The following is a 25,214-nucleotide window of genomic DNA, read 5'->3' as shown; positions in this document are numbered from 1 at the left end:
ACAGTGCTGTACTAGCTTCAGGTCTGGTCCAGCAAAGTCCCAGCTGATGGCCACAGGTATCTTGCATCACTATACCTCCAGTTCCAGGTGGTTCAACACAGAGAGAAAGACTGTTTCCTTGGGAGAAAGCAAGAAAAAAGAATAAGAGTCACTGCCTGGTAATCTAGAGAATTCTTCTGGTTCTTACACAATACCACCAAAGTGGTACCTCTACGAGTCTGCAAAAACCACAGCTTTATTGAACATGGGTCCCAAGTGTCTTTGAATACCTGGAAAGCCTTCACAAGAAGGACAGGCACAAACTAGCCCAAATGTTGAAGGCTACAATAAATACCTAACTCTTCAATACCCAGACACTGATGAACATCTACAAGCACCAACACCATCCAAGAAAACATGACCTTTCCAAATGAACAAATAAGGCACCAAGGACCAATTCTGGAGAAATAGAAATATATGACCTATCAGAAAAAGAATACAAGATAGCTGTTTTGAGTAAACTCAGAGAAATTCAAGATAACACAGAGAAGCAATTCAGAATTCTATCAGTTAAATTTACATAGAGATCAAAATAATTAAAAATAATCAAGTAGAAAATATAGAGTTAAAAATGCAATTGGCACATTGAAGAATGCATCAGGTCTCATTAACAGAACTGATCAAGCAGATGAAAGAATTAGCTTGAAGACAGGCTATTTGAAAACACATAGTAAAAGGAGGTGAAAAAGAATACAAAGAATGAAGCATGCCTACAAAGTCAAGAAAATACCCTCAATATGGCAAATCTAAGAGTCGTTGGCCTTAAAAAGGAGGCAGAGAAAGAGAGAGGAGTAGAAAGTTTACACAGAGGAATAATATCAGAGAATTTTGCAAACTTAGAGGAAGATATCAATATCCAACTATAAGAAAGTTATGGAACACTGAGCAGTTTTAACCCAAAGAAGAGTACCTTAAGGCATTTAATAATAAAATTCACAAAGGTCAAGGATTAAAAAAGGATCTTCAGCAAGAGAAAAGGAAAAAATAACACAAATTGGAGCTCTAATGTCTGGCAGCAGACGTTTCAGTGGAAAATTTATGGGCCAGGAGAGAGTGGCTGACATATTTAAAGCACTGAGGGGAAAATACCTTTTTATCCAAGAATAGTATATTTGGTGAGAATAGTTTTTCGGCATAAAGAAGAAATAAAGACCTTCCCAGGCAAACAAAACCTGAGGGAATTTATGAACATCAAACCTGTCTTACAAGAAATGCTAAAGAGAGTTCTGCATTAAAAAAAAAAAAAAAAAAAAAAAAGGAAGTTATTGGGTAATAAGAAATCCTCTGAAAGTACAAAACTCACAGGGAATTGTAAGCACATAGAAAAACACAGAATAGTATAACACTGTAATTATGGTGTTTAAACTACTCTTAAGTAGAAAGACTAAATGATAAACCAATCAAAAGTAGTAACTACGATTTTTCAAGAAATAGGCAGCACAAAAAGAGAAACAACCATAAGTTTTAAAGTGGAGGGACAAAGTTTAACTCTTGCTTTTTCACCGGTTTACTTTTTGCATGTTTGTTTCTTTGTTTATGCAATCAGTGTTAAGTTATCATCAGTGGATAATGGGTTTTAAGATAGTATTTACAAGCCTCAAGATAAACTCAAATTGAAAAACATACAATGGATACACAAAAAATAAAAAGCAAAAAATGAAGGCATACCTCCAGAGAATATAACCTTCACTAAAAGGAAGACAGGAAGTAAAGAAGAAAGAGAAGGCTGCAAGACAACCAAAATAATAAGATGGCATGAGTAAGTCCTTTATTTTTCATAGTAACATTGAATGTAAATAGATTAAACTCTCCAATCAAAAGACAGTGGGTGAATTGATTCACAAATGATATGTTGCCTAAAAGAAATATACTTCAACTATAAAGATATATATAGACTAAAAATAAATGGATGGACAAAGATATTCCATACAATGGAAACCAAAAAAGACCAGGAGCAGCCACACTTACATCAGACAAAATAGATTTCAAGACAAAAACTGTAAGAAGAGAAAAAGAAGGTCACTATATAATGATAAAGAGGTCAATCCAGCAAATGGACATAACAATTTTAAATATGTGTGCACCCAACAATGGAACTCCTACATTATATAAAGGAAATATTATCAGAGATAGAAAGAGATAGACCCTGATACAATAATAGCTGGAGACTTTAACACCCCACTTTTGGCATTGGACAGATCTTCCACACAAAAGAAATCAATGAAGAAATATCAACATATAGGAACTGACTTAACCAAAGATGTGGAAGATTTTTATAATGAAAAGTATACAACACTGATGAAAGAAATTGAAGAGAGCAACAAAAAAGTGGAAAGATAGTCCATGTTTCTGAATTAGAAGGGTCAATATTCTTAAAATGTCTACTCAAAGCAGTCTACAGATTCAGTGCAATCCCTATCAAAAAATGAATGATATTTTATACAGAAATATAAAAAAAAATCCCAAATGTATTTATAATCACAAAAGACCCAGAATAACCAAAGCTATCCTGAGCAAAAAGGGCAAAACTGGAGGAATCACATTACCTGACCTCAAATTATACTACATAGCTACAGCAACAAAAACAGCATGGTACTGGCATAGAAACAGATACACAGACAAATTGAACAGTATAGAGAACCCAGAAACAAATATATACACCTACAGTGAACACACACCTTTTTGACAAAGGTGCCAAGAATATACATTGGGAAAAGGCAGTCTCTTCAATAAATGGTGCTAGGAAAGCTGGATATCTATATGGAGAAGAATAATACTTGACCCTTATGTCTTGCCTTATACAAAAATCAAATCAAAATGGATCATCAAATGAAATTTAAAGCCTCATACTATGAAACTGCTACAAGAAAACATTGGAGAAACTCTCCAGGACATCAATGTGGGCCAAGATTTATTGAGTAATTCCCCACAAGCACAGGTAACCAAGGCAACAATGGACGAATGATTTCATACCAAGTTAAAAAGCTTCTGCACAGCAGAGGAAACAAGCAACACAGTGTAAAGACAACCCACAGAATGAGAATAAAAATTTGCAAACCACCCATTAAGAAAGATATTAATAACCAGAATATATGAGTAGTTCAAACCAATCTATAAGAAAAAATCTAATAATCTGCTTTAAAAATGGAGAAAATATTTAAATAGACATTTCTCAAGAAAAGACATACAAATGGCAACAGGCATATGAAAGGGCACTCAACATCATTGATCATCAGAGAAATGTGAATAAAAACTAAAACTAGATTTTTATCTCACCTCTATTAAAATCACTTTTATCCAAAAGACAGGTAATAACAAATGCTGATGAAGATATGGAAAAAAGGGAATTCTTATACACTGTTGATGGGAATGTAAATTAGTACAACCACTATGGAAAACAGTTTGGAAGTTCCTTGAAATATAAAAATAGAGCTACCATATGACCCTGCAATCCTACTGCTGGCATATACCCAAAAGAAAGGAAATCATTATATCAAAGGGATATCTGCACTCCCGTGTGTGTTTACAACGCTGTTCACAATAGCTAATATTTGAAAGCAACCTAAGTGTTCATCAACAGATTAAGAGATAAGGAAAATGTAATACTTATATGCAATGAAGTACTATTCAACCATGAGATTCTTTTGCAACAAGATAGATGGAACTGAAGGTCATTATGTTAAATGAAGTAACCAGTTCTGAAAGAATAACATCACATGTTCTACCTTAATTGCACAATCTAGAAATCAAAACATCAAAACAATCTAAAATAAAAAACAATCTAAAAAAATACTTAAAAATCAAAACAATCTAAAAATCAAAACAATTGAACTCACGGAGATAGAGAATAGCAGGATGGTTACCAGAATCCCTGAAATAACACACTCAAATGAGGTATATATTGCCTCCAGAATCCAGACCATCCTGCTAGGTGGCCTCTTTTTTGGTTTTTAGAGGAACCAGATGCAACAATTCATTCTTCACCTTAAATAGAATATCTTACCAAACACCACATGTTCTCACTCATAGGTGGGAACTGAACAATGAGATCACTTGGACTCGGGAAGGGGAACATCACACACCGGGGCCTATCATGGGGAGGGGGGAGGGGGAGGGATTGCATTGGGAGTTATACCTGATGTAAATGACGAGTTGATGGGTGCAGCACAGCAACATGGCACAAGTATACATATGTAACAAACCTGCACGTTATGCACATGTACCCTAGAACTTAAAGTATAATAATAATAAATATTAAAAAAAAATAGAATATCTTGACATGCCCAACACCATTAGACCCTTAGAAATTTCACTTAAGGAAAAGGCCCCTAAATGTTCATCGGATTTATTTTCTATCTTCTGACACACAAATATCTTACCAATAAGACATAAGTCTAGAGTGGTTGCTACTTCTTGCTCACTAGGTCCAATCAGCATGATGTCATCAATACAATAGACCAGTGTGATATTTTGTAAAAGGAAAAGGCGATTAGATCCCTGCAAATGAAACTGTTACATAGGGCTGGAGAATAGCTATACCACTGAGGAGAGTAAAAGTGTTATTTCTGGCCTTGTCAGCTAAAAACAAACCACTCCTGGTGGGTCTTATTCAGAGAGATGGTGAAAAAGGGATTTTTCACATCAATAGCTCCATACCAGGTAACAGTGGATGTGTTAATTTGCTCAAGCAATGAAACCACATCTGGTGCAGTACTGTGATTGAGGTGACTTTCTGGCTAAGCTTTCAACAATCCACTGTTATTGTTCAAGATGCAACTGTCTTCTGCACAGGCCAAATAGAAGAGTTGAATGAGGATGTACTGGGAATTACCACCCCTGCATATTTTAGTTATTTAATGGCATTAATCCCTGCAATCACTACAAGAATGCAGTATTGCTTTTGGTTTACTATTTTTCTAAATACAAGCAGTTCTGTTGGCTTTCATTTGGCCTTTCAACCATAAAAACCCTCACTCCACAAATAAGGGAACCAATGTGGGGATTCTGCTACAGCTGAGTATATCTATTCCAATTGTTCACTCTGGAAGTGCATAAATAACCACAGCATGGTCTCAGGGACCCACTGTCCTGAATGTGAGATGCACTAGAGCGAAAAATCCACTTATCACCTGAACTCCATAAGCCCTTAGTTTCACTGGTAGACCAGAGTGGCATTTTGTATATCCTGGAATTATTGCCAGTTCAGAGTCATAGTTGAAGAGTTCCCCAAAGGTCTCATTATTCCCTTTTCCCCAATACACAGTTACCTGGTAAAAGGCCATAGGTCACTTGGGGAAAGCTGGAAGAAAGACTAACAATATGCATTTTTGTCAGTGTACCAGAGTCCTTTCTCAAGGAGACCTGGTTTCCCCTTCATTAAAAGAGTTCTGGGACTATACACTGGCTCAATTATTGGAATTGAAACTATTTTTATAGTTCAGATTAGGCTTTTATTCAATTGACCTAAAACTTTTCTGCTTATACAAATGAAGTAAAAAATTACTAGATTCTCTATGTATTTCACTTCTAGGAACACCATAATTAAGTATCCAATACCATAGTTCTTCATGAGTCAGAATAGTCTGATTGTTGCTTTGATTCTGCTATCCACTATGACAATCATACTGACCTTACCTTTGGTAGTTGAGAGCCACAACTTGGCCACTACCATCCTGGGATACAATTACTCCTACTGCATTTAGGTTTTACAATTCAGTGATTGCAGTTCCCACAGTAAAGTATGGACCACAGAGAAGAACAATCACAGAGCTCATCAAAATTGCCAGGGCCCTCCTCACAGTTTATTTCTCACAGTATTGGTAAAATGTCCTGTCTTCCAAACGTTTCTATTGTGAGTCTTAAATGACAAATTATCTTTAACATTTCAATCCTCCTAAACTTTTGAATCACTTTGTCTCCATTAAACAAAGACAAGTCTGGTATTTCCAGCTTATTCACTGTAGGCCACTTTTCAGCCCACCAACAAAGCTGTTAGAGACCCTTTCTAACTCCCCAAGCTGCAACATTAAATGCAAATTTTCTGCTTAGTGAGCCCATATAAATCAATGTGGCCTGATCCAAGTTGATGTTTATTCCACCATTACCCCACAACCCTAATATCAATTCCCAAATGTTTCCCTATTTGTGCTTGTATAAATCAGAAATCTCAGGTAGTTGTTTTGGAGAGTAGTGCATCTCCCCAAGGGTCAAACTTTGTATCTCACCTTTAGGGATCTTTTGAGACTTGAGTCTAGTTTTATGTACGTCTAGAGACAAAAAGATAAAATAAAGCTGGGTCCTGTAGAGACTTGATAGTGTCTCTCATACACCAACTGCCTCAGGGAAGACCATTACAATTTTCTCTAGCAATTAGAGGTTAGTTTCTTCAGAAAAGGTAGAGAGGCTGATGCCACTGAGAATGGGTGAGTTTCTACCATTGAGTATAGGTAAGCAACTTCTACTGGGGATGGGGAAACCTCTTCCAGTGAGAATGGGAAGGCCACATCTCCTGGGGAGAGTGAGAACTCTTCCACTCACTAAGACTGACTTAGAATTTAGGGCCGGACATGGTGGCTCACGCCTCTAATCCCAGCACTTTTGGAGGCTGGGGTAGGCAGATCACGAGGCCAGGAGTTTGAGACCAGCCTGGCCAATATGGAGAAACCCCATCTCTACTGAAAATACAAAAATTAGCTGGGCATGGTGGCACATGCCTGTAGTCCCAGCTACTCAGGAGGCTGAGACAGGAGAATCGCTTGAACCCAGGAGGCAGAGGTTGCAGTGAGCTGAGATCACGCCACTGCACTCCAGCCTGGGTGACAGAGTGAGACTCCATCTCAAAAAAAAAAAAAAAAAAAAAAAAAAAAAAAGAATTTAGGGGCTAAATTTTCCCAGATTTATCAGGGTCTTCTCACACATCTCCATTCTGACTTACAGTATCCCATTCTTTTCTAATCAATGCCATCATTTTAAAAGTAGATGCCCTTTGAAACTTGAAATTCAACATGGTTTGTGATTCAGACAGTCAGGGAATGAGATTCCGGGTTTAATTTTCAGTACTCTCACCCTCACAAGAGATAAGTGTCTTCATCAGGGAACACATAGAAGTTTTCAGGTCATTTTTATGGTACTTCACCTGGGAATTCTAATCCCAAAGCTTATCCTTTTCTTCCTCACTTTGTCCAGTGAGATTAGAAGCAACCAGCCAATATTATTATCTGTGCTACTACAGAAAAAAAAAAAAAAAACATTTAAAATTATTATATACACAATCATTCCGCTTTGTGATATTTATAAGTGGTTGATTAGGAGCATTCGATGCTAGTATTATTGTTTTCAAAAGAATTTTATGGGCTGTAAGTGCAATTTTGTTTTATGCATACATTGCACAGCACTGTAGCCAGTGCTTTTAGGATATCCATCACCCAAATAATGTATATTGTGCCCATTAAGTAATTTATTCATCATCCACACCCCTCCTACTTGCTCACCCTTCCAAGACTCCATTGTCTCATGCATGCATATACATTACCTATCTCCCAATTATGAGTGAGAACATGTGATATTTATCTTTCTATGTCTGACTTGTTTTACTTAAGAACATGGCTTTCGGTTCCATCAATGTTACTGCAAAAACATTGTTTTATTCTTTTTTATGGCTAGATATTTCATTGTGTATATACACCACATTTTCTTTATTATATTATTCATTGATAGACACAGGTTGATTCCACATTTTTGTTACTGTGAATGGTCTGCAATAAACACATGAGTGCTGGTGTCTTTCTGATATAATGACTTTTTTTTCCTTTGGATAGATACATAGTAGTGGACTGTTAGATCAAATGGAAGTTATATTTTAGCACTTTGAAAAATCTGCTTACTGTTTTCCTAGAAGTTGTACTAATTTACACTCCCATGAACAGTGTATGAATTCCCCTATCTCTGCATCCTCACCAACATCTGTAATTTTTTTACTTTTTCATAATAGCCATTCTGACTGGGGTAATATGAGATCTCATTGTACCTTTAATTTGGATTACTAATGATTAGTACAGTTGAGCGTTTTTTCATATACACATTGACCATTTGTATGTCTTCCTTTGTAAAAAAAAATGTCTATTTCTCTCTTTTGCTCACCTTTTTAAGAAACTATTTTGAAGTTTTGTGGTTAAGTTCCTTGTATATTCTAGATATTAGACCCTTGATGGATGCATATTTTGTAAATAGTTTCTCCCATTCTGTAGGTTTTCTGTTCACTCTGTTGGTTAATTTTGTTGCTGTGCATAAGCTTTTTGTTTAATTAAGTCACATTTGTCTATTTTTACTTTGTTGCTCTTGCTTTTTAGGTCTTAGTCATTAATTCTTTGCCTAGACCAATGTCCAAAAGCATTTTCCATAGGTTTTATTCCAGTATACACTTACAGTTTCAAGTCTTAAAAATTTCTTTATCTATTTTGAGTTGATACTATATACGGTGAAAGGCAGGGATCCAGTTTTATCCTTTTGCACATGGCTGGCCAGTTATCCCAGCACCATTTATTGGATAGAGATTCCTTTCTCCATTACTTATTATTGTCAACTTTGTCAAAGATCAGAGGGTTGTAGGTGTGCGGCTTTATTCCCAGATTATCTATTTTGTTCTATTTGCCTATGAATCTATTTTTATACCAGTACCAATGCTGTTTTGGTTACCACATTCCTATAGTATAATTTGAAGTCTTGTAGTACGGTATGTTTTGGTTACTGTAGTCTCGTAGGATAAAAGTTTTGTAGTATAATTTGAAATCAGGTAATGTTATGTCTTCAGCTCTGTTCTTTTTGCTTAAGATTGCTTAAGCCATACAGGTTTTTTGTTTTGTTTCATATATAATTTTGGGCATTTTTTTTCTAACTCTGTAAAACTGATACTGATATTTTGATAGAGATTGCATTGAATCTTTAGATGGCTTTGGGTAATGTGGTTATTTTAGCTATGTTAATTCTTTTATTCCATGAGCATGAGATATTTTTCTATCTGTTTGTGTCATCTACAATTTATTTTATCAATGTTTTGTAGTTCTCCTTGTAGAGATATTTTACTTCCTTAGTTTCATGTATTCCTAGTTATTTCATATATTTGTAGCTATTGTGAATGGGCTTGCCTTCTTTCTTTTGTTCTGAGCTAGATCATTATTGGTGTATAAACACACTACTCATTTTTGTACATTGATATTTTATTTTGCAACTTTACTGAATTCATTTATAAAATCTAAGAGATTTTTGATGTAGTCTTTAAGTTTTTGTAGATATAAGATCATACCATCAGGGAACAGGGTTGATTTGACTTCCTGATTTCCAATTAGAATGCTTTTTCCCCCTCTCTTCCCTGTTAGTTCTGGCTAGGACTTCCAGTATTATGTTGAATAGTAGTGGTGAAAGTGGGAATTCTTGTGCTGTTCCAGTTGTCAGGGAAAATGCTTTCAACTTTTCCCCATTTAGTATGATGTTGACTCTGGGTTAGTAGTATATGACCTTTATTATTTTGAGATATGTTTCTTCTATACTTAGTTTGTTGAGAGTTTTCATTATGAAGGGATGCTGAATTATATCAAATGCCTTTTATTCACCGACTGAGATAATTATATGATTTTTATCCTTCATTATATTGATGTGATGTGTCACATGTATTTATTTGTGTATGTTGAAACATCCTTGCATCCCTAATATAGAACACTCTTGATTATGGTATATAATCTTTTAAATGTGGTGTTGGAGTCTGTTTCTTAGGATTTTGTTAAAACCTTTTGTTTCTTAAGACCTTTGAATTAATCCAATCTGACAAAGACAAAGAATAAAGAGTAAAAGAAATGAACAAAGGCTCCAAGAAAATTAGAATTATGTAAAATGACCAAACAAAAATAATTTGTGTTCCCAAGGAAGAAGAGAAATCTAGAAGTCTAGAAACTTATTTTAGGGAATGATTGAGGAAAATTTCCCTGGACTTGCTAGAGATCTAGACATCCAAATTAAAGAAGTTCAAAAAAACCCTAGGAAATTTATCACAAAGAGATTATCACCTAAGCACAAAGTCATCAGGTTATCTAAAGTCAAGATAGGGAAAAAATTTTAAGAGCTGTGAGGCTAAAGCATTAGGTAACCTATAAAAGAAAACCCGTCAGATTAACTGTAGATTTCTCAGCAGAAACCCTACAAGTCAGAAAGGATTAGGGTTCTATCTTTAGCCTCATTATACAAAATAATTATTACACAAGAATTTTGTACCCAGTGAAGCTAAGCTTCATAAATGGAGAAGAAATAATGTTGTTTTCAGACAAACAAATGCTGAGAGAATTCACCACTATCAAGCCAGCATTACAAGAAATGACAAAGGAGTTCTAAATCTTGAAACAAAAGCTCAAAATACACCAAAATAGAACTTAGTTCAAGCATAAATCTCACAGGGCCTATAAAACAATAACACAATGAAAATAAAGCAAAGTATTCAGGCAACAGCTAGCACAATGAATGGGATAGTATCTCACATCTCAATCCTAATGCTGAATGTATTAGGTTGCTGCAAAATTAATTGCAGTTTCTGCCATTACTAATGGCAAAAAAGAAAAAAAAACCCTGCAATTTATTTTGGACCAACCAAATAAATGGCCTAAGTGCTTCACTTAAAAGACAAAGAATGTCAAAATGGAAAAAAAAAAAATCCACCAATCAATTATCTGCTGTCCTCAAGAGACTCACCTAACACATAAAGACACACATAAACTTAAGGTGAAGGGGTAGAAAAAGATATCTTATGCAAAGGAAAACCAAAAGTTAGCAGGAATAGCTCTTCATATATCAGACAAAACAAATTTTAATGCAACAACAGTTAAATAAAAAAGACAAAGAGAGACATTATATAAAAATAAAAGGACAAGTCCAACAGGAAAATATCACAATCCCAAATATACATGCACCTAACACTAGAGCTCCCAAATTTATAAAACAATTATTACTAGACATACTAAATAAGATAGCAACACAATAATAATTGGGGAATTCAATACTCCACTGACAGCAATAGACAGGTCATCAAGACATAATGTCAAGAAAGAAACAATGGGCTTAAACTTTAACCTAGAAAAAACAAATTTAACAGATATTTACAGAACATTCTACCCAACAACTGCAGAATATGCATTCTTTTCATCAGCACATAGAACAATCTTCAAGATAGACCATATGATAGGCCACAAAAGAAGACTCAGTAAATTTAAGAAAATTAAAATTATATCAAGTACTCTCTCAGACCAGAGTGAAATAAAATTGGAAATTAACTCCAAAAAATCTTCAAAACTATACAAATACCTGGTAATTAAATAGTCTACTTCAGAATGATTATTGCATCAACAATGAAATCAAGATGGAAATTTAAAAGTTCTTTGAAATGAAAAATAATAGTGAAACAACCTATCAAAACCTCTGAGATACAGCTAAAGTGGTACTAAGAGGAAAGTTGATAGCATTGAATGTCTACATCAAAAAGTCTAAAAGAGAAAAAGGAAACAATCTAAACTCACACATCAAGGAACTAGGGAAATAAGAGAAAAAAAAAACCCAAACCCAGCAGAAGAAAAGAAATAACAAAGATCAGATCAGAACTAGAAGAAATTGAAATGAAAAAATTAAAAAACATAAATGAAATTAAAAGCTGGTTCTTTGTCATGAAGTCTTTGTCCATTCCTATGTCCTGAATGATATTGCCCAGGTTTTCTTCTAGGGTTTTTATGGTTTTAGGTCTTACATTTAAGTCTTTAATCCATCTGGAGTTAATTTTTGTATACAGTGTAAGGAAGGGGTCCAGTTTCAGTTTTCTGCATATGGCTAGCCAGTTTTTCCAAAACCACTTATTAAATAGGGAATCCTTTCCCTATTGTGTGTTTTTGGCAAGTTTGTCAAAGATCAGAAGGTTGTAGATGTGTGGCATTATTTTTAAGGCCCCCGTTCTGTTCCATTGCTCTATATATCTGTTCTGGTACCAGTACCATGCTGTTTTGGTTACTGTAAACTTGTAGTATAGTTTGGAGTCAGGTAGCGAGTAGGAGTGGGCAAAGACTTCATGACTAAAACACCAAAAGCTATGGCAACAAAAGCCAAAATTGACAAATGGGATCTAAGTAAACTAAAGAGATTCTGCACAGCAAAAACAAAACAAAACAAAACAAAAATACCTATCATCAGAGTGAACAGGCAGCCTACAGAATGGGAGAAAATATTTGCAATCTACCCATCTGACAAATGGCTAATATCTAGAATCTACAAATAACTTAATCAAATTTACAAAAATATATACAACCCCATCAAAAAGTGGGTGACGCATATGAAAAGATACTTCTCAAAAGAAGACATTTATGTGGCCAACAAATGTAAGAAAAAAAGCTCATTATCACTGGTCATTAGTCAAATGCAAATCAAAACCACAATGAGATACCATCTCATGCCAGTTAGAATGTCAATCATTAAAAAGTCAGGAAACAACAGATGCTGGAGAAGATGTGGAGAAACAGGAATGGTTTCACACTGTTTGTGGAAGTGTAAATTAGTTCAACCATTGTGGAAGACAGTGTGGCAATTCCTCAAGGATCTAGAACTAGAAATACCATTTGACCCAGCCATCCCATTACTGGGGATATACCCAAAGGATTATAAGTCATGCTGCTATAAAGACACATGCACATGTATTTTTATTGCAGCACTATTCACAATAGCAAAGACTTGGAATCAACCCAAATGTCCATCAGTGACAGACTGGATTAAGAAAATGTGGCACATATACACCATGGAATACTATGCAGCCATAAAAAAGGATGAGTTCGTGTCCTTTGTAGGGACATGGATGCAGCTGGAAACCATCATTCTCAGCAAACTATTGCAAGAACAGAAAACCAAATACCACACGTTCTCACTCATAGGTGTCAATTGAACAATGAGATCACTTGGACACAGGAAGGGGATCAGCACACTCCAGGTCCTATTGGGAGGGGCAGGGGAAGGAATAGCATTAGGAGATATACCTAATGTAAATGACGAGTTAATGGGTGCAGCACACCAACATGGCACATGTATACATATGTACCAAACCTGCACATTGTGCACATGTACCCTAGAACTTAAAGTATAAAAAAAAAAGTCAGGAAACAACAGATGCTGGAGAAGATTTGGAGAAACAGGAATGGTTTCACACTGTTGGTGGAAGTGTAAATTAATTCAACCATTGTGAAAGACAGTGTGGAAATTCCTCAAGGATCTAGAACCAGAAATATCATTTGACCCAGCAATCCCATTACTGGGCAAATACCCAAAGGATTATAAATCATTCTACTATAAAGACACATGCACATGTAAGTTTATTGCAGCACTATTCAAAATAACAAAGACTTGCAACCAACCCAAATGCCCATCAATGATAGACTGGATAAAGAAAATGTGGAAAATATATGCCATGGAATACTATGCAACCATAAAAAAGGATAAGTTCATGTCTTTTGCAGGGGCATGAATGAAGCTGGAAACCGTCATTCTCAGAAAACTAACACAGTAACCAAAAACCAAACACCGCATGTTCTCACTCATAAGTAGGAGTTGAACAATGAGAACACATGGGCACAGTGAGGGGAACATCACACACTGGGGCCTGCTGGGGGGTGGGGGGCTAGGGGAGGGATAGTATTAGGAGAAATACCTAATGTAGATGATGGGTTGATGGGTGCAGCAAACCACCATGACACGTGTATACCTATGTAGCAAACCTGCACTTTCTGCACATGTATCTCAGAACTAAAAGTATAATTTTTAAAAAGCAGGTTATTTGAAAATATAAACAAAGTTGATGGACCATTTGCAAGATTAATCAAGTAAAGAGAGAAGATCCGAATAAGCTCAATTAGAAACAAAATGGGAGATACTACAACTAACACCACAGAAATCCAAAACGATCATTCAAAGCTACTATGAACACCCCTATGTGCACAAACTAAAAAATATAGAGGAGATGGATAAATTCCTGGAAATATACAATCCTCCTAGATTAAACCTGGAATAAACTCTGAACAGATTAATAACAAGTAGCAAGATTGAAACAGTAATAAAAAAATTGTCAACATAAAAGTCCAGAACCAGATGGATTCACAGCTGAATTCTATCAGACATTCAAAGAAGAATTGGTACCAATCCTACTGAAACTGTTCCATTAGCTGGAGAAAGAGGAAAGTTTCCCTAAATCATTCTATAAAGCCAATATCACCCTAATACCCAAATCAGAAAAGGACATAACAAAAAAAGAAAACCACAGACCAATATACCCAGTGAACATAGATGCAAAAATCCTCAACAAAATACTAGCTAAATAAATCCAACAACATGTCAAAAAGATAATACACAATAATCAAGTGGGTTTCATCCCACAGATGCAGGGATGGTTTAACATACACCACACACAAGTTATTAAATGTGATATACCACATAAACAGAAATAAAAATCCTATGATCATCTCAATAGATGCAGAAAAACATTTGACAAAATACATCATTGCTTTATGATTAAACTCCTCTGCAAAATCAGCAGAGAAGGAACATACCTTAAAGTAATAAAAGCCATCTATGGCAAACTAATAGCCAACATTACACTGAATGGGGAAAAGTTAAAAGCATTCCCTCTGAGAACTGGAACAAGACAAGGATGCCCATTTTCACCACTTCTATTCAACATAGTACTGGAAGTCCTTAGCCAAAGCAATTAGACAAGAGAAAGAAATAGAGGGCATCCAAATCAGTAAAGAGGAAGTCAAATAGTCACTGTTTGCTTATAATATGATCATATACCTAGAAAACCATAAAGACTCATCCAAAAGTCTCCTAGATTTGATAAATTAATTCAGTAAAATTTCAGGATACAAAATCAATGTACATAAATCAATAGCAGTGCTATACACCAACAGCAACCAAGCTGAGAATCAAATCAAAAACTGAACCCCTTTTACAAACTTGCAAAAAAATAAAATAAAATACTTAATAAAACACCTAATGAAAGAGGTAAAAGATCTCTATAAGGAAACCTACAAAACACTACTGCAAGAAATCATAGATAAACAAATTGAAACATATCCCATGCTCATGGATGGGTAGAATCAATATTGTGAAAATGACCATACTGTCAAAAGCAATCTATAAATTCAATGCAATTTCCATTAAAATACCATCATTATTCTTCACAGAACTAGAAAACAAAATCTTAAAATTTATATGGAGACAAAAAAGAGCTGCATGACCAAAACAAGACTAAGTAAAAAGAACAAATTGGGAAGCATCTCATTACTCGAATTTAAACAATACTACAAGGTCATAGTTACTAAAACAGCATGGTACTTGTTTAAAAATAGGCACATGGATCAATGGAACAGTATAAAGAACCAAAAAATAAAGCCAAATACTTACAGTCAATGGATCTTTGACAAGGCAAAGAAAAACATAAAGTGGGGAACAGATACCCTATTCAACAAATGGTGCTGGGATAATTGGCAAGCCACATGTCGAAGAATGAAACTGGATTCTCATCTCTCACCTTATACAAAAATCAACTCACAATGGATCAAAGACTTAAATCTAAGACTGGAAACCATAAAAATGCTAGAAGTATTAACATCAGAAAAACTTTTCCAGACATTGGCTGAGGCATAGAGTTTATGACCAAGAACCCAAAAGCAAATGCAACAAAAACAAAAATAAATAGATGGGACTTAATTAAACTAAAAATCTTCTGCACAGCAAAAAAAATAATCAGCAGAGTAAACAGACAACCCATAGAGTGGGAGAAAATATTCTCAAACTGTGCATCTGACAAAGGACTAATATCTATAATCTACAAGGAACTGAAACAAATTAAGAAGAAAAACACAAATAATATCATCAAAAAGTAGGCTAAGAACATGAATAGACAGTTCTCAAAAGAAGGTATACACATGGCCAGCAAATGTCTTAAGAAATGCTCAACATCACTAATTATCAGGGACATGCTAGACAAAACCAAAATGCAATACCACCTTACTCCACAAAAATAGCCCATAATAAAAGAAAAATAAAAAAAAATTTGTGTGTTGGTGTGGATGTGGTGAAAAGGGAACACTTTTACACTGATAGTGTGAAAGTAAACTAGTACAACCCCTATGGAAAACAGTATGGAGACTCACTAAAAAACTAAAAAGAGAACTTCCATTTAATCCAGCAATCCGACTACTGGGTATCTACCCAGAGCGGGGGAAAAGGCATTATATGAAATAGACACTGACAAAAGCATGTTTATAGCAGCACAATTCACAATTGGGAAAGTATGGAACCAGCCTAAATGCCCATCAACCAATCAGTGGATAAATAAAATGTGTAAAATACACACACACACACACACCATGAAATACTACTCAGCTATAAAAAGAAATGAAATAATGGCATTTGCAGCAACCTGAATGGAGTTGGAGACCATTATTCTAAGTGAAGTAACTCAGGAATAAAAAACCAAACATATATTCTCACTTATAAGTGGGAGCTAAGCTATGAGGATGCAAAAACATAATGAGGATGCAAAAACATAAGACTGATATAATGGACTCTGGGAACTCAAGGGGAGGGGTATGAGGAAAAAAGACTACACATTGGGTACAGTGTACACTGCTCGGGTGATGGGTGCACCAAAATTTTAGGAATCACCAGTAAAGAATTTATTTATGTAACCAAACATTACCTGTTTCCCCAACCCTATTGAAATAATAAGAAAGAAATTCTGGAAAAAAAATTTTGTGTCTTTGTTCATCAAGAAGTTTGCTCTGTAGTTTTCTTTTATTTTTTCATTATTGTCTGATATTGGTATCACAGTAATACCCGTCTCATAGAATCAGTTAGAGAAATTTCTCTCCTTCTTAATTTTTTGAAACAGTTTCAGGAAGATTAATATTAGTTCTTCTTTATATGGTTGTTAGAATTCAGCTGTGAATATATCTAATCCTGGGCTTTCCTTTATTGAGCAATGTTTTTCTTACTGATTCATTCTTGCTATTTATTATCAGTATGTTCAAGTTTTCTACTTCTTTCCGGTTCAGTTTTGGGAGGTTTCATGTTTCTAGCAATTTCGTCATTTTCTCTAGGTCTTCTAGCTTCAGTGTATAGTTGTGCAGAATAGTCTTTGATGGCCTTTTGTATTTCTGTAGTATCAGTCGTAATGTCTCCTTTTTCATTTCTGATTTTGTTTGTTTAGATTTTTTCTTTTCTTGGTTAGTCTAGCTATTGGTTTATAAATTCTTTACCTTTTTAAAGAAGCAAGTTTTTGTATTATTCATCCTTTGTAAATTTTTGGTCTCAATTTTATTTAGATCTGTTCTGGCCTTTGTTATATCCTTTCTTCTGCTAACTTTGGGATTTGTTTGTTTTTGTTTTACTAGTTCCTTGAGGTGTGACATTAGGTTAATTTGTAATCTTTCTACTCTTTTGATGTTGAATTTAATGCTATAAAGTAGCTTTTTACCACTGCTTTTGCTGTATCTCACAAGTTTTGGTATGTTGTGCCTGCATTTTTATTTAATTAAAATTTTGTAAATTTCTTTCTTAATTTTCTTGTTAACTCAATGATTGCTCAGGAGCAGGTTAATTTCCATGTATTTTTATAGTTTCTTAAATTTCTGTAAATATTGATTTCTAGTTTTATTCCACTGTGATCTGAGAAGATACTTGATGTGATTTTGATTTTATAAAATTTGTTGACTGGTTTTTATTATCTAACATATGGTTTGTCCTGAAGACTGTTTATAAGCTGATGAAAAGAATGTATATTCTACCTTTGTTAGTAATAATATTTTGTAAATATTTGTTAGGTCTATTTGGTCTAAAGTCCAGTTAAAGTCCAAAGTTGCTTTATTGATTTTCTGTCCCAATGATCTGTCTAATAATGTGAGTGGTGTGTTTAGATCCCCCACTATTATTATATCACCATCTGTCTATCTCTTTAGGTCCAATAATATTTGTTTTATGAATCTGGATACTCTGTTCTTAGGTGCATATATATTTATAATTATTCTATCCCAATGAATAATCAATCCCTTTATCATTATATAATGTCTTTCTTTGACATTTTTTCTGTTTTTTTGTTTTTGTGTTTGTTTGTTTGTTTAAAGTCTGTTTTATCTTATATAAGTATAGCTACTCTTGCTTAATTTTGGTTTCTGTTTATGTGAATATCTTTTTTCACCCTTCATTTTAAGTCTCCATTTGCCTTTATAGGTAATATGAGCTTCTGCAAGCAGCATATATTTGGATCTTTTAAAAATCAGTTACAACAATCTATATCTTTTAAGTGGAGCTTTTAATCCTTTTAGGTTTAAGATTATGATTGATATGCAAGATTTTGCTTCTGTCATATTGTTAATTCTTTTCTAGTTGTTTTATAAATTATTTGTTTCTTTCTTTGTCTATTAGTCTTTGTGATTTGATTAAATTCTGCACTGTTGCCACTTGATTCCTTTCTCCTTCTCCTTTCTGTGATTCGTTACTATGCATTTTATAGTTTAACATGTTTTCATGATGGTGAATATTACATTTTCATCTCCAAGTTTAAGACTCCTTTGAGCATTTCTTGTAGAATGAGTCTTGTGGTGATAAAGTCCCTCAGCATTTACTTGTCTGGAAAATTGTTATTTCTCATTCATTTATGAAGCTTAATTTTGCTGTGTCCATAACTCTTATCTAGCAGTTTCTTCTTCCAGCAATTTGAGTATGTCATTCTATTCTCTTCTGGCCTGTAAGGCTTGAGAAGTTCACTGTTAGTCTGATGGTGTTTCCTTTACAGGTGACTAGAGGCTTTTCTCTTGCTGATTTTAGAATTCTTTCTTTTACTTTGACTTTAGACAGTCTGATAATAATATGCCATGGTGAAGTACTTTTTACAATGTCTTTATCTAGGGATCACTTATATTACAGGATATCTGAATCTCTTGCTAGACTTAGAAAGTTTTATCAATTATTTTGTTAAATAGGTTTACTAAACGTTTTGATCTTTATTCCCTACCATGAATACCAATATTCTTGTTTGGTCATGTTATGCAGTTCCAAATGTCTTGAACTTTGTTCATTCTTTTAAAATCTTTTTTTCTATAATTTGTCTGGGCAGATTATTTTAAAAGATCCATCTTCAATTCTGAGATTCTTTCTTCTTCTTGGTCTAGTCTATTGTTGAAGTTTTCAAAAGTATTTTGTAATTCCTTTAATTCCAGAATTTCTGACTGACTTTTAAAAATATATATATCTTGGTAAATTTCTCATTAATGTCCTGAATTTATTTTCTGCTTTAGTTTTATTTTTTTCAGGTTTCTCTTGCATCTCATTGAGCTTCTTTAAAATTAATAGTTTGAATTTTATACCTGAAATTTTGATTATTTCTTTTTGGTAAGGATCTATTACTCGAGAATTATTGCTTTCTTCTCAGGGTGTCATATTACTTTGCTTTTTTGTTTCCTCTGTCTTTACATCGATTTCTGCACATCTGAAGCAACAGTAGCTTCTTCTTATTTTCTTTTGTTTGAGGGAAATTTTTCTTGAAGATGTGGCTATGATGTTGGTAGGGTAGGGCCATTTGGCTTTGCTTCTGGGTCCATGTAATGGTGAAGACTGTGTATGATTTCCTTGGCTATAAACAGCCTTAGTAGTATCTGTCTATTCCTCTGTGTGGTATTGTGAGGTTATTGGTAGAAACTGGTGAATTTGTGCTGGAGACTGGAATGCTTGATGGGTTCTTTTTCAAGTTTCAGTGGTAGTAAGGGTAAACTAAGCATGTGTATCCTTGGGATCTGGTACAGCATATAGTGGCAATTCTGTTGGTTCCAGACAGGGAAATTCTTATTCCTTTGGGTGGCTTTCTCAGATGTCAGTTGTAGTAGCAGCTACCAGATAGGTGACTGGGCTTTTAAGCTCTTGGGCATCCATGACAATGTGGGTAATGGCAGTAGCAGTTGTAGTGAGATGCTTTCCCAGTTCTCAACTGCTGTGCTTTTGTGTTGGGAGTGTTTGAAATGGTCTATGTGGGCCAGCCTCTAAGCCAGTAGATGGTGCTTGCAGGTACAAGCCAGCTGAGGTAGTAGCAGCAATATGTTTATGCTCAACCTCTGACCTGGATAAAGTGCTTTGGTTCCTCAGGCAGTGGGCTGGAGTGTGGAACCTCCGGAAGCCTCAATTTTGCACCCTGTCTCGGTAGTTGGGGAAAAGCTGGCTGGAGCTGGACCAGGCAAACCTGTCCTCAGCTTCCCAAGCCCCAACGAATGGTGATAGCATACTCCAGCTATGACGGGGATGGTAGGAAAGTCCTCAGTTCCCTAGTGAAATGCTTGGGTTAGGGGTAACCCTAACCCTGTCAAAGTTGTGGGAAGCACGTTGAACCACTGGTTCTTGCAGTTGTAGCCTTGGCCAGTGAGTGTAGAACCCATATCTCCTCCACACCCCAGTCCAGGTGGGGCTCCCTGCCCTGTCCTGGCTCTCACAGCCCACACTGTAGTTCAGTCAGTGTAGATAGTTCACATCTAGCTTATAACTCAGCCCTGGGCCATAGAAGCACCCATCTAGCTCAGAACCTACCCTTTGCAGCAACTCTTGTCCTGCTCAGGACCCAGGGAGGTTGTCTGGCTCCAGCACTGGCAGCTGAAGCCCTCTTTAGGCTGGCTTTTCAGTCCTGGTTGCAGGGGCCCAAGTTTCCCTAATGTTCAGGACTAGGGCCGCTCTTCCCTGGATCATACCCAGATTGTTAAAAACTAGGATTGATAATAACATTTTATTGTAGCCACTTAAGTCTTAAGGAGAACATAGGACACAGAATATGCAACCTCCCTGAAGCAGTTCCTTCTCATAGTCTCCTGGCCATCTTCCAACTTAGATTCAGGGCTTGGGAGGATCAAGGTGCACTCCCATGGACTACATTGTATGATTTCCCCAGTGATAAGATAAACCACAGAAAGACATTTTCTTACACTCTTCTATACTGGGGATTTACTTCCAGATTCTGGCTGGTGTCAACCACACAAGCTGACTATCCTCCTTCACCTCTCCTAATTTTTGAGTTTCTCCTTGCATTTCCACTGAACTCTCATGCACTCTCTTGAATAATTCACTCAAAATGTGTCTTCCTACACACTATGCTGATTCCTTCAAGTGGATGAGGCATGTGTGAAATACTTCTAGGCAGCTATCTCAGAAAAAATAAACCACTTTAATGCTCATATTCCATATGTCTCCATTGCTAGTTCCCATCATGCCTTATCAGTGCTCTCTTTACTACTGGAAATAATCATTAACACCTTTAAATGTAATCAGATTAGAGAAACAACTTCAGAAACTCCAGAACCAATCCAGAAAACTCACCCTTAAAATTATGTTTTCTAGTACCACACTCAATATCAAAATTTTTCTTAATATACTTGAGCTGTGTACTAGTCCATTTTCACCCTGCTAATAAAGACATTATAATAATATAATAAATATCACAATACTGTAATAAAGACAGGGAAGATAAATAGGTTTAATGGACTTATAGCTGCACATGACTGGGGAGGTCTCACAATCATGGTGGAAGGTGAAAGGCACTTCTCACATGGCAGTGGCAACACAGAATGAGAACCAAGCAAAAGGGGAAACCTCTAATTAAACCATCAGATCAAATACAGTCATTACAAATGGGAGAAATTGGCCAAAACAAAGGGGCTACCAGCCCTATGCAAGACCAAAATCCAGTGGAGCAGTCAAATCGTAAAACTCCAAAATGATCTCCTTTGACTCCAGATCTGATGCAAGCAGTGGGTTCCCATGGTCTTGGGAAGCTTCCCACTGTGGCTTTGCAGGGTACATCCTCCTTCCCAACTGCCTTCACAGGCTGTCGTTGAATATCTGTGGCTTTCCAGGAGCATGGTACAAGCTGTCAGTGGATTTATCATTCTGGGGTCTAGAGGATGGTGGCTCTCTTCTCATAGCTCCACTAGGCAGTGCCCTAGTAGGGACTCTGTGTGGGGGCTCTGACCCCACATTTCCCTTCCACACTGCCTGAGTGGAGGTTCTCCATGAAGGCCCCACCCCTGCAGCAAACTTCTGCCTAGGCATCCAGGTGTTTCAATACATCTTTTGAAATCTAGGCAGAGGTTACAAAACCCCAGTTCTTGACTTACGTGCACTCACAGGCTCAATACCATGTAGAAGCTGCCAAGGCTTGGGGATTGCACCTTCTGAAGCTATGGCCTGAGCTGTATCTTGGTCCCTTTTAGTCATGACTGGAGAGGCTGAGATGCAGGGCACAAAGTCCCTAGACTGCACTCAGCACAGGGACCAGAGGCCTAGCCCTCTTAACCATTTTTCCATCCTGGGCCTCCGGGCCTGTGATGGGAGTGCTGCCATGAAGACCTCTGACATGCCCTGGAGAAATTTCTTCCATTGCCTTGGGGATTAATATTCAGCCCCTTGTTACTTATGCAGATTTCTGCAGCAGGCTTGAATTTCTCCTTGGAAAATGGGATTTTATTTTTATCACATTGTCAGGCTGTAAATTTTCAGAATGTTTATGCTCTGCTTCCCTTATAAAACCCAATGTCTTTAACAGCACCCACCTCACCTCTTGAATGCTTTGCTGCTTAGAAATTTCTTCTGCCGGATAACCTAAATCATATCTCTCAAGTTCAAAGTTTCACAAATCTCTAGGGCAGGGGCAAAATTCTGCCAGCCTCTTTGCTAAAACACAACAGAAATCCCCTTTGCTCCAGTTTCCAACAAGTTCCTCATTTCCATCTGAGACCACCTTAGCCTGGACTTTATTGTTCATGTCACTATCAGCATTTTTGTCAAAGCCATTCAACAGGTCTCTAGGGAGTTTCCAACTTTCCCACATTTTCCTGCCTTTTCTGAGCCCTCCAGACTGTTCCAACCTCTGCCTGTTACCCAGTTTTGAAGTCACTTCCACTTTTGGGTATTTTTTCACCAGCGCCCTACCCTACTTGTACCAATTTACTGTATTAGTCCATTTTCATGTTGCTGATAAAGACATACCCAAGCTAAGAAGAAAAATAGGTTTAATGAACTTACAGTTGCATGTGACTGGGGAGGCCTCACAATTGTGGCGGAAAGAGAAATGCACTTCTTACATGATGGTGGCAAGAGAGAATGAAAGCCAAGCAAAAGAGGAAATCCTTGTCAAACCATCAGCTATCAAGAACAGTAAGGGGAAAACCACCCCCATAAGTCAATTATCTCCCACCCGGTCCCTCCCACAACACATAGTAATTATGGGAGTACAATTCAAGACGAGATTTGGGTGGGGACACAGAGCCAAACCATATCAGGGTGCTATAACAGAATACCACAGACTGAGTCACTTAAACAACAGAATATATTTTCTCACAGTTTTGGAGACTGAAAGTTTAAAATGAGCATGCCAGCATGTTTGGAGGGTTCTCTGTCTGTCTTGCAGATGGCTTGTTTCTTGCTATATACTCACATGACCTTTTCTCATTGTGAATGTGTGAAGAGAGAGACAGAGGTATCTGTTTGTTTCTTACAAGATTACTATCCTATCAGATTAAGACTTCACCTTTATGACATCATTTAACCTTAATTACCTCAAAAAGTTTCCAAATATCATTACATTGGAGTTTGTGGATTGAATATATGAATTTTGGGTGTGAAGGAAGGTTGTAATTCAGTCCATAAGAATAGATAACAGCATACACAATGAGGCATAGTTTTGTTTTTTTCTAGGAGACAGAAAAAGTGTCATTTCAAATCTGTTATTCGCAAATGTTTCAAGCTGTTAGGACATCACAAATAGTTGGAGTAGAAGATTTTTTTTGTAATTTTTTTGTAATCACTTCCATGTACATTTTTGTTATATGAATGTAAATAGGTGAAGGAAGGCTATAGCTGGAAATATCAGGGCTTCACAACAGTTTGATGGTTCCAATTTTTCAGGCAAATGGGTTTGTGCCAACTGTATTCTGTACACATCGGTGTATTGAGCTTAGGTTTCCTTTTGGAGAGGAAAGGAATCAAGAATGAGACGCCTTTTTTAAAAGAAGTTCAAAGTTATTTCAGTATATCTTATGCACTAACATGGCCTCTACTGATGTCATGGAGAAGCAACAACAGCTCAACTACCCACTTCCTCTCCCAATCAGGGATACTCCTTTTTACTGAGGAAAAGTTTGAAATGTGACTCCGGCTGCACTGGAGATGTTTACTTAAGGAAAGAGAAGACTGGTTCCTTGTATGGAATGTTCCACTAGCTGGGTTTCTGCTGATTGCTCCTGGCTCCATGGAGGTGGCAAAACAGAAATATGTGTTTGGGCCCAGGCCTACTTTGACACACATCAGATATCGGTGAGTGTAGCACTGGAGAAAGGAAGAGCCTTCCTTTTCCCCCATCTTATATCCTTATCAGGTGGCTTGTGCATAGATCACTTCAAAACTACTTAAGTGGACAGAAGTCTGCATGAGACTATTCAGACATCTGTTCTCATGCAGACCAACTGATAAATAATGTAGCAACAACAGCTGCAGAGAATGGGCTAGCAGACTTATCAGATTTTCCAGTATTTTCTTTCACTGGAAAATTATAACCAGGTGTGATCTCTTAGATTGCTTAATGCTCTCGGGATTTGGGGCTTATAGGAAAGCAGGACCAAGTGAGTAAAGAAAGAAAAATGTCTAGTACACCAGATGGGAGTTTAGGGTCAAAATATTTTAAACATTTAAATAAAGGTATGACACAGTGATAAAGAACATATCTGATAGATAATAAACAAAAAAGAGAAAGAAATATGAATACAGACATATAGATAAAAATAAAGTTTATCCATTTATATGTACTGTGTGTGTGTGTATATATATATATATAAAAAATAATTTTACTCCATGCTATTAGTGGTGATTATAGCTATTTTTTGTCTGTATAGTTAAATTTTTCAAGAATAAGTATTGGTTCTATAATAAGAAATATATATCAATTATTTTTAAATTTAGATAGAATTATCTTATTCCAAAAAAGTGTTCAAAAAGAAAGAATTTATTTTTGAAAGTGCTAACCCTTTGTAGGTATTTGTATGGAGTGAGCTAACTAATCTCTGGGCCACTGGTCTTCT

Source organism: Macaca thibetana, chromosome X, assembly GCF_024542745.1.
Source record: "Macaca thibetana thibetana isolate TM-01 chromosome X, ASM2454274v1, whole genome shotgun sequence".
Classification (NCBI taxonomy): Eukaryota; Metazoa; Chordata; class Mammalia; order Primates; family Cercopithecidae; genus Macaca; species Macaca thibetana.
This window is presented reverse-complemented; position numbering follows the sequence as displayed.